Source organism: Achroia grisella, unplaced genomic scaffold, assembly GCF_030625045.1.
Source record: "Achroia grisella isolate CSIRO2021 unplaced genomic scaffold, CSIRO_AGI_Agris_v1 utg918, whole genome shotgun sequence".
In the NCBI taxonomy this organism is placed as follows: Eukaryota; Metazoa; Arthropoda; class Insecta; order Lepidoptera; family Pyralidae; genus Achroia; species Achroia grisella.
The window spans coordinates 1,161,366-1,173,238 of NW_026713067.1; the positions used below are offsets into that span (position 1 = coordinate 1,161,366).

The 11,873-nt window shown below is 31.3% G+C and overlaps 1 protein-coding gene across 2 annotated transcripts in view; it reads right to left on the reverse strand.

Moving 5' to 3' along the window:
- LOC131853974 (carbonic anhydrase-related protein 10) overlaps nt 1-11,873 on the reverse strand; it is a 61,566-nt gene that overhangs the window by 35,228 nt on the left and 14,465 nt on the right. The gene's annotated exons all lie outside the window — the stretch shown is intronic.

Below are 11,873 nucleotides of genomic sequence, written 5' to 3' on the forward strand. Positions count from 1 at the left end.
CGTGGGTTCGATTCCGCTCACGGAACAAACATTTGCATTAAAGATGTGCCTATTTTTAATAAATATAACAAAATAATTTTTTGATAACTAATTAATTCCATCATATATTCCATAAAATATTCCGTCAAATGTAAATGTCAGAATGTTACAGAATAACAACTTTGAACAATAGCTACAAGTGTATCTTTTGGGATTTCAGTTCTAAACCATTATTTGTGCTAATAATGTTTACTGCAAAAACATATATTGGCTAGCTTAGCTTAGCTAGCTTAGTCTCAGATCCAAATAGTATATAAGTATAAACAAAAGTTTCAGTTATTTCATATTATAAAATACATAAGAATGAATTGTGGAATTTCGTCGAATCGATCGTTTTACAAACTGAATGATCCCATAAACGTTCGTAATGCCAAAAAGAGGGTTTCACGTATCCAGCGGAACCCTAAAAACGAATTATGAAATGTACTCCCCATTTGACATTGTCGTTTAACGCAACAAACACAGAGCTCGTGTAACAAAAGCATTTTAAGGAAATTAGATGGTCGCCAACGGATGCTACCTGCAAATTAATGTTACTGGGAAATCGTTGCAGATTTTGTAAAAAAATCGTATCGTATATGGACGACCATTTTTTATGATGATGGAATGGTGCACCCACCTGCGCTAACGGTATACGCTGGCGGGGCACCAGTGGAGGATGACAAGATGAATATGAGGTCAGGTTTTGCCCATCATGACAAAGTCACCAGAAATTTATCACGATGGTTTCCAGGGGGAACCGTATGGAGGTCAACCTGAACTTGGTACATTGCAATGTGGACATTAGTCTATATTACAACATATAAAATGCACAACATATAAAATACTTGATACAAATGGCGCTAAAGTATTATTCAAAACATTTGTCATAAAAATATTGTTTTTTTTAAACTTACTGGAAAGTTTGTTTAAATAACCCCTTGGGGTTGCTATATTTTCCCAAACAGGCACACATTATTCAGTTCCATTTAACGGGTAATAGGCATGCAGAATCTGTATAAAAGTTGATTATACATTTTTTTATTCTATGGATGATAATCGATTTAAGAAAAATCTAATGAATTGAATTGTAAAAAAGTCATTAAAAGTTATTTATGATTTATTATTACTGAATAAACATGAAAATATTCGATGATAATATTGGTATATTACTGATCTATAATTACAGTATAAAAATAATACTATTATATATGTACAACCACTATCATTATATGTACACGTAAGTTCACGTAAGTACTATAATAACATAAATATATGTTGTAGATACATATATTTATGTTATTATACTTTAGTGATGCGATTACACCGTCATATAGTAATGTAGTGGTATTGCATCTATTTATTATTTAGCGAGGAAAGCATTCACCGCCTGATTGTTTCATTGTTTATTTAGCAAATTGTTTTTGCGAGTGTATGTTCAGTGTATTTTTAAGATAGATTTAGACTTTAAGATCTTTAGGTTTTACTGAGGTAGTCTTTGTTTAAGGCGTCTGCGCTGGTACTTCTGTCTCACCTTTTTAGCCGCCACCTTGCTTTTTAATATGTATTTACACTGGGTGAAAGGGGATTGTTAGTAATATGGCCTCTTGACTCCATTGCAAAAAATTTACTATGTCAATTTGAGCTCCACGCGCATGGAACTTCCCTGGAGACCATCATGATAAAGTCCTGGTGAATTTGACACGATGGGCTAACTGACTTGACCTCATATCGTCCTTCATTGAAGTTTATTGTCTAGTGTTAGTGTAATTCTTTCTGCTACTCTAGTTACTGTAATAGAACTGGACAGTAGGTATAGTATAAGAAAATATCTTTACATTGAATTCTACATTGTTATCATCTAGATTAAAACTCTCGACCTACGGGTCTCTCAATCAGAGTAGTAGACAACTACGCCATGACTCTCCCAAAAGATACATCCTAGCTTATCGTAAGTTAATGTAATAATAAAAGTATTATTAAAAACCGGCTTCTAACACTAAAAAAAAATTTTTATTCGTCCCAACTCTCTTTCAAATAATACAAGTATTTTTCAAATCGATTTATAATTTACAGAGTTATGAAGTAACAAACTTTAAAAAAATGCAGTCGAATTTAGACCCCTACTTTTTTCGTGTAGGTTCAAAAGCACAAAACAAGATGCATTTTTCTATGACACGAACGAGAAAATTGTACAATAATGAAACAGTATCGCAAAATGTATTATTCATTGTAACAGTACCTTGAATCGCAGCGGAGCTCCAAAGAACGCGCCCAAGACAATCCAACTGCTGAATAATAAAGTGGTGTAGTGTGTTAATATTGTATACTTTAATTATCCAGGATTAGTCCAGGCGAGGGAGACGCCATTACACCTGTGTTACGTCTTAGCAAGATTAGGCACGCTAACTGCGAGATTGTACTGTTATAGTGTGTGAATAATTGTTGAGAAATACATATTGTAATCACATACCTACTGTTTCTATGTTGCTATAATAATGATAAATCATTATCAATGATTATTTATTTATTTGTTTAATAATAATAATAATAATTGTATTTCAGACAACATGATCCATTTTGTTAGTAACAGCTTAATAACATAACTTATCCTATGTTGTAAAATATAAATTTAATAATTTAAGCATGGCATACCGTAATGTTACAGTAGGCGGTTATTAGGAAGTTACATTACGAGTAAATTGTTATATAATCATAAAATTGTATAAAAAACATATATATATATATATTGAATACACGTATATATTAAGAAAATTTAACTATATATATTTAATTAATAAAATTGTTCAATATTTAGTTAAATAGGTGTATCATAAAACTGTGATGCACATTCTGCTTTCCCGCCGTTTTACTTTTTTAAATCACCACGTTGCCGGCTGGCTGGCGCGGCGGTCAGTTCGAAATTTGATAAAAAATAGCAAATTGCGCGTTGATAGAAAATAAAATCACTATTTATGTTACGCACGCGTATTTTATGAGCTGCTTTATATATCGTAAACTGGTAAAAATACTTTAGTTTACCAGTAAGTGTATTGAAAAAGTATAAACCGTAGTAACTCAATTTTTATTCAAAAGAACAAATTTACTTTAGTAATACAACAAAGTATTAATTTAATTAATTGGTTTCTATACAATAAAATACAAGTTTAGTATGTAATGAAAATATTATAAGCAAAATATTGTTTAATAAAAATTAATTATAACACAATGAGGCAGCATACCAGTCACCTTTTGTCTCAAAAATCAGTATAAAACCATTAATTAACCCGCATAATTAATACTAATTACACATGGTAGGCCGGTGAATGAGATAGCGTGACTTGTAGTATTAATGTTTAAATTTACCGTAGGAAATGAAAAACACCCGTTTATGTAAATTGCTTTATGACATTTCATAATCTACAGTGGTATTATGGGTAATTAAGTCGACTTGCAGTTTTAAGGCTCGTGAAAGTAATAGGAAAAATTGTGTCTTTTCTTTGTATGTAGTACTTGGTCATCGTTGATTTTATTATATATATGTATCACGTTATCATGTGACGCTCGTGATAATACTCATTTTTTACCATTTCGGAGGACTTAGTAGTCATGTTTTTTATTCTGTAATTACTTTGTCTTGTCTGACCATTCAACCGAAACAAATAAGAATGTTTGTTAGATAACTTTTATCATTTATTACTTACTTATTTATTTAGCTTATCCAAAAGATTTGGTATTTTATAGTACAAATATTAATTGCCATTAGTCTGCTTTTTTTAAATAAAAGATAGCATAAGACGGATTTGACACGGCGTTTAGTACACCGCCTCATTTTCCGATAGCCGTAGGTTCGATCTCTCACCGTGAAAACATACGTATTAATTGTTTGTATTAGTCTGAGTGATTTATATGTAATATTTATTTAGCAGACAACTGATACAACTACTTAAGTACAACGTATTTAAGTATTTATACGTTATACTTAAGTAAGGTCTAGGTCAAGGTCTGTTTAGCTGGGACTATATAGCGTAGTGTGGACTGTCCAGCATTATTATTAACATTATAATCGATTCTTGCACTATAACCTATCTTAACGTTCAATTTCATTAAGATCCCATCAGCCGTTTATTCGTTAAAACATAACAAATAGACAAACAGATTCGTCTTACGTTATAGATAACTAAAAATGTTGTCAAATTGCTTAATCCAACACTATTAATATACCTAGTATAGTTCAGTAGGTGTATTGTGGGATGGTAGATGGTACACATTATAGTTAATTAAATTGTTTTGCTGTATCATCAGCTAATCAGGTAAATGTGGGTGAGCTACAATAGACGTCCTTTGACACGAAACAATACCATTGTGTTTATTCGGTAGCCATTTCACTTCCTACTTTGAGTTAAGGAAAATAGTAATGAATTACATATTTTTTTATAACTATTTCTAGAGATAATATAACTATATTTTATGTACTAGTATAAGAAGAGTTTTATATATAAGTGATAGATATATTGTAATATATTTTTTGTACATACTTACTACAAAATGTCATAGAAATCTGTGCAACTGTTTCGGAGGAATAAACACTGTGACATGTGATTACTATATACTATTCGATAAAAATATAGCCTATGTGTTATTCTGATGCATAAGTTCTATTATTGTAAAGCTTCATCAAAATCCGTTTAGTAGTTTTTGCTTGAAAGAGTAACAAACATCCATACTCACAAACTTTCGCGTTTATAATATTATTAAGATTAAGATTAGATTTTAGTACAAGAAATTAGACATAAATTTTCTTTTGTGGTTTAATATATATATTATGGGCGGTGAAACCGGTGTTATTGTACATAATTCTCACATAGAAGTTCAAAATAACATAAAACTTCAACTGATGCGAACAGTTTGAGAAAAGGGAAATTTAATATAAAAAAATAACTTCGGGTAACAATTACTTCATAAAGAGGCTCTTTGGCGTGACTGCGTCAAAAACTTCCTTCCATCTTCATATAGGAGGTGGAGATGTAAAATATGAGATGCGGTATGTGATTGATATTTTTGTATCCATGTATATTATGAGCAGACTTGTATGATTAAACTTATGATCGTGAATACTGAAAAAACATTATTTTAAATGTATAGGACCATTTATTTTTTAAGGTGACTATATAAATATATTGCATTATAATGTTACCGAGGCAGACTTTCCAAAAAGTTTATGGTTCAGTTGAAGTATCGAACTACTGCAGTGAAAACACAGGACACGAGTCCACTGGAATAGCAAAGCATGAGTGGTATTCACGGGCATTATATAACCACTTGGAGTTCGTAGTGCTGTGCCTGTGTTTGTCAAAGGTTTGTCATTACATAAAAAATGTACAATGAATAACATGTCAAGATATCAGAAGGCTCCTGCTCTTCTAGGACTACCATGATTAGCTAGAAAATAATAAGAATAGTACGAAATAAAAAAATACAGAAAAGATAAAAATAATAATCTCGAATATATAGATATACACGCACACAATCGTACAAATGCAATGCTAAAAACGTAACATGTTATTATATGTATATTGCTAAACTGACACGTTTGTCAGAAATTACATGAGGATACATGATTACATATTTATTTATTTAAATTTATTGTCTTTTCTGTGAAGAGCAAATAACTCCTTAATTATATTATCTAATCTTAGAAAATTGGTAGAGTCTGGAAGTCCAGTGGAGATAAGATTTCTTGAATACCATATCCAATATTTCATTGGTCTATGTTATGGCTCGTTTAAAGTTTTTTCATGAAATTGAGTGCGGTATCCCTCGGTTTAATATAACGACTCATCCATTCACTCTCAAAACAGTGTCGAACTTTCCCACATTACCTTCACCCGCTTCTTTACTTACTGTTTTATACTCCGCGCACTGTACCATGTTTCTCTAATATGACACGCTAACATTTTAGAGGTTTTCTGCTGTAAAAGAACTTCATTTTAATGGTCGAAATCAGTCTTATACTCGTAATATATATGTTATAGTTACATTTGTCGTTATTGCTTTAAATAATTTTTATTCTTCATCTTATAAGTGTTCATTTTTATTATTATTATATGTTTTTTGGTATGATCAATCAATACAATAATAGTTACATATCAGTTTATATTTAGTATAACATGGAGAATTAGTACCGAAACATATTTATTACAAGCCTTACTGATATTGTAAATGCGAAAGTTTGCGAGTATAGATGGATGCATAGATGTTTTAATGAAACTTTAGAGTAACATAGCTACTCCATCAGAGTAACACATAGGCTATAAATTTTATGCGGGTCAAATAGGTAGTGGTGACTTAATTATTGTTAACAGTAACCTACACTTTCAGTAAAAGTTTTTATTGTGTTTATTGTACATACATATATGTTTAACGTGCATAAGGCGAGACAGGATGATTACGAAGACCACTTTATACAAAGTCTATTATGCACGTAACTCCAGGTAAGATAGTCGAGTGTTTGTAACGATGTTTTGTAAATTCCCGAGTTTGAGTTGCAGTCAGAAAAATATGAAACTGACCCAACATGTAGACTTGCGAGGTTGTTTAAAAAAACATTTCGGTCTTAATGGTATATTAGATGTTGAAACAAAGTTCTTAAGTTCATAAGAGGCTTTCATAAAAAGTTCATACATTAACGTAATATTTACATCCCATCAAAAACATAAATGTGAAATGATAGCCGAGTTTAATATTATGATATATGCCTTGATTGTTGACTTCTACGACAAAAGAGATGAGATCTAAATGGGTGCCAAGTTCAATGGTCTGTCCTGAAATGTATTTATAACAATATAAAATATCATTTCTTCTTATAACTTAGGATAATATACTGTAGCCTAAGGTCTAACTTGGCCAGTTCTCATATACCAATTATTACTTTCGATTACTAGTTACTACTAATATTAAAATAGGAACCGACAAGTAACATGTTTAGAACTTGCGAAGGCTACAGTATATTTCGTATATGAAAACTAGCCAAGTTAGACCTTAGGCTACAGTATATTATCCTAAGTTATAAGAAGAAATGATATTTTATATTGTTATAAATACATTTCAGGACAGACCATTGAACTTGGCACCCATTTAGATCTCATCTCTTTTATCGTAGAAGTCAACAATCAAGGCATATATCATAATATTAAACTCGGCTATCATTTCACATTTATGTTTTTGATGGGATATCATTACTTTTTGTACATAAATTATACTAGGTACATATTTATAACTAAATTAATACCAAATTATTTTTGATAAATTACTGTATTTTCGTATATTTACGGGGTATAATTGTCTTTTTTTTGTGTTATTTTCTATATTTTCTTGTAACTTTTAAATGTTGAAGTCCAAAGCCAATTCAGTATCAGGAATTTTTGGGCAAATCGGGGCAGTATAACGTCCACAGATGGTTGTACTCTACAACAGAGCTCTCGTGACTTGGATCTAAATTGTTAAGACGTACCCCATCTAAGGTTTTAACTCTGGAGAGTCCAACGTAAACCTGCCCTTTATTAAATATGGAGGAGCCTATGTTGAGAAGAGGACTGCCAAAACTAAGGCCTTGTGATTTGTGGATAGTAATAGCATATGTTAAGCAAATACGGAATTGTTCTCTTTCAACATATACATTATTTAATATCTGAAAATTCGTATTGACACGTTATAGTTCGTAAAGACGATTATGTAACAAATTGACTGTTATCTATTGAATTCTCAAGAAAACAATTTGTTACCAATGAGTTCTCATTCTCGAGTTAACTATAAATTCCTACTTATAACTATACTAAAATTGTTATTAATTTTTGGTTTAAACTATTGTCTATACCATACGTATTTACTAAAATAATGTAATAATAATATAACCACAAATATATAAGTATAATTTAAGAAAGCTATAAATTTCGTAGCATAAATCGCAACCTTATAGGTTAGATATCGAGAAACAAAACATTGAGACATATGAGGGCGGCTGCCATTCGCTCGGACAGGTTCGCGTCAACGTTTTATCGCACCGCTCCCACACGGCGCCGCGGCGCCCTATACCGAAATGTCTATTATTTAATAATTATTTATAAAAATAATGATTTTACACTATCGATGTGCGCTAAATATTGAAATAATAATTAATACCAAATCTCAGTTAATAACATAATAAATACGAAATTCGACTATACTCCTAGTTATAAGTACGAGTATATTTTAGACAGAATCTAAATTATAGCAACTAGTGTTTACCGCTCAATGCAATATTTGAAGTTTGCTAGTTATCGACACTGATGTGAAGGTGTCAACGTAAATTGGTAATGATCGACGTTTTCATACAATATTACTTTCCGTCCAGTACAAGATGAAATTTTTCGCCAGGGATCAATGTCAATTGGTGGCTATCGACGTTTTCATAGAATTTTAGTATTCGTCCAGTATAAGTTGAAATATAATCAATTAAAGTGAAAAATTGTAGTAAAATGATAACAATTTACCAGTTTCAGATTTTTTTCCTTTATATTCACCTAATTACCTATCTGCATGCCAAATTTGAACTTCCTAGGTCATCTGGAAGTGGGTTATAATTTTGATCTATAGTTGATCAGTGATAAAAATGACGATTTTTGGACATTAATATCTAAATAACCGTTTGAGATATGTTTATGAAATTTGGAACACATATTTATCTCGCAAGTCTCAATATATGAACCAAATTTGACAGGTTTGTGTGATAGAGTTTTTGAGTTATGAGGGGGTCAAAAGTGGCTCCAAATGGTTCGTGTAAATATACACACGGTGCTGCAAGCCAGTTTACTTGAAACTCGGCTTGACACGCTGCCGCGTGTCTATATTATTGTTGAAAAATAGATGTGGCATTTTATATCGTACCGGTATTTATTATATTTTATTTTATTACTATATCATACGCGTATAGACGATTTTTTCGGAGATAATTTTAAAGGCAATAAGTGGCAATAAATGTCTTATATTAATAAATAATTGTGGCTGTAAATTTTGAAGATAAAAATGTGTTTTTTATTATTTTCAGAGAGGTAAAGTTTTGTGATAGAAAGTGTCACCATCTTACCTATTTCTACCGTGAAGGTATCAAACTGTAATAGAAACTTTTATTTCAGTGTCTAATAATTATTTACTGAAATGTTATTTTTGTTGTAATCCTGGCAGACGAAGATCTCGTCTATTCATCTGTAAAAGGTACCGTGCTACCTACCGAACCCAAGTGAGAAACCTATTGAAACTTATACACAAAATTTTATCCAAAAATAGTCAAATTTAGGAATTATGGCAACCACATGTACAGCAGAATTAATACATATATTACAATATTGTATTTAATATACAATCAATACTACTACCAATATAATTATTATAATTTTCTTTTCTTTTATTCAATCATGCTCTTAATAGATTCGAATGAAATTTGGTTTATGGATAAATTACATACATATTAATTATATAATATACTACTAAATACTAAAAACATTGTATGTTTATTTATTCATACAGAAAATAATAAAAATAACAAATTTATATAAACGAATATAAAAGGCAGTTATCGCTAAGCATATCCAGACTACCTTTGGGTATAGTAAGCATAGATAACAATTTACTGGAACTAATAGAGTCAACTAGATACTCTATACCATATGGCATATTATAAATATATATTGTCTTAGTATGGCACCTCAACAATTTTTTTCTAACTCTTGGGTTTTTATAAGTTTTTTTTATGACTTTGAATACGCCTCCACTCGGCTTAATAACACAATTCACCTTTACCTTGAACAATACACTTTTAACTTCCAACAGGTTCAAATTACTTATAATAAAGTTGTGAAATGTATATTGAAAATATTCTATTAGTCTCTTGTAAAGTACCATTGATCCGCCCCAACTTTACACGTATGTTATTGTATCTCTACATTTTTCTTCTCTCTTACCTATTCCTATTTTCTTCACTAAATAGTTGTAAGCTATGTTTCGATTTAAGGGTGAGATATAGCAGTTATATAACAGTATACAGAGCTAGAATATCTTAGTCCTCTTATATATTATAATTTACTAACAAGTAGGAAGGAAACAGGTGGGAATGAAGATCATATCTTAACGGAGCTGTTACATATGAATGTGGATGGTTATAAAGGCAGAGGAAGACGGAAAAAGAGATGAATGGACTGTGTGAAAGTTGATAAGGCAAGAAGGGGAGTAAATAACGAGATGGCTGCGAACAGGGAGGAATGGAAGAGAAAAACATATTACGCCGACCCCAAATAAAAGGGACAAGGAAGAAGCAGATGATGATGATATAATTTACTAATACCATATAGTTCATAAGTTGTTCACTAATATGTAATATGGTTGTAATCCGGAATAAATAAATATGACAGTGTACAGAGGTAGTCCTCTGAATAGCAACGCATAAGGGGTGTTATATGCGTCGAATGATGTTAATGCTGCTCTTGATATATGTAGGCAACGGTTACCTTACAACCAGGTGAGCCGTCAGCTTTTTCCTACAAGGATTACTTCCAGGGGAAACCACGTAGCGGTCAAACAAACACGGTACATTGCTAGTAATGGGATTATTAGTCCACATTACTAACAATCCGTTTCCCCAGCTGTCAGCTTATTAGCTATTTTACTTCCGGTTACTTAAAATCTTTAGCTGGTAGGAAGACAGTATTCCTCGTTAACCCCTAAGACGATAGGATAATGAAGGTAAGACGATATGATTATTTATGTAATATATTATTGTATCCCTTAGGTATATACTTTGCCTTCTGTTTAAATTTAGTATATAATTTATTATATTTGCAATGCCAATAATTATTCTCTGCAGCACCTATGGTTGAATGGTAGAAAATGGTTAATACTACCTTTGATATTGTGTGCGTTGAAGTTTAGTAAAAAAAATAACCATCAATCAAGCATAATTGATGATTATCAAACGTAATTTGTATACAAATATAAGTTATTAAAAAATAAATTGCTCGCAATTAAGTTTTGGAAACGCTTTAAATGTTATATTTCCATTTTGGTTAATCAAATAATTATATAAGCAAATGCATGCCTGCTAATTACAATGTAAGGCTATCTGGTAACAATTACGGTATTAAGGGGCTGAGTAAATACTGAGATGCTATAATGTTTTATGTATAAGGCAATAGTTTATTATTATGTGAGTGATTTTTTTTTATTTCTGGCAAACGTAGCGTAGGGCACCCTGTAGCTAGGTCATGTGACGACATACGTAGGGTTGCGGGCAATAATTGGACGAGAAGGGCTAAGGGTCCTATCAAGTGCCGTGCCTTGGGAGAGATCTATGTTCAGCAGTGGTGACGATGATGATTAAGAACTGATTTTTAATTATATTATAATTCTTCAGATTTTATTTCTTTCTGTATTGTGAAGATGTATCTAACTACCATCGGATAACGTTTTCGTTTTCCTCTTAAAAATTTATCTAAATTAAATGACGTGAACTTTTTTAGGTGAAATTTTCTTATAAGAATAAAAAAAATCTGAGACCCTGAATTTTCAGATGCTCAATTATTTTAAGATGCCAAAAGCGGATGACAATAGTTATATAATAATAACCTTGGATTATTCTCATAGCGTGATCTAGGCCTAAGTTAAGTAGATTTTATGTAACTAATAAAAATATGACAATTCAGAAGTTTTATACTAGAAAACACTTATACCAACACAAATAATCATATTCATAGGTACAAATGTTTGCTAGTGCGAGGAACTGAACGCGCGACCATTAGAAGTAAACTGGTGTTAAACGACTAGAC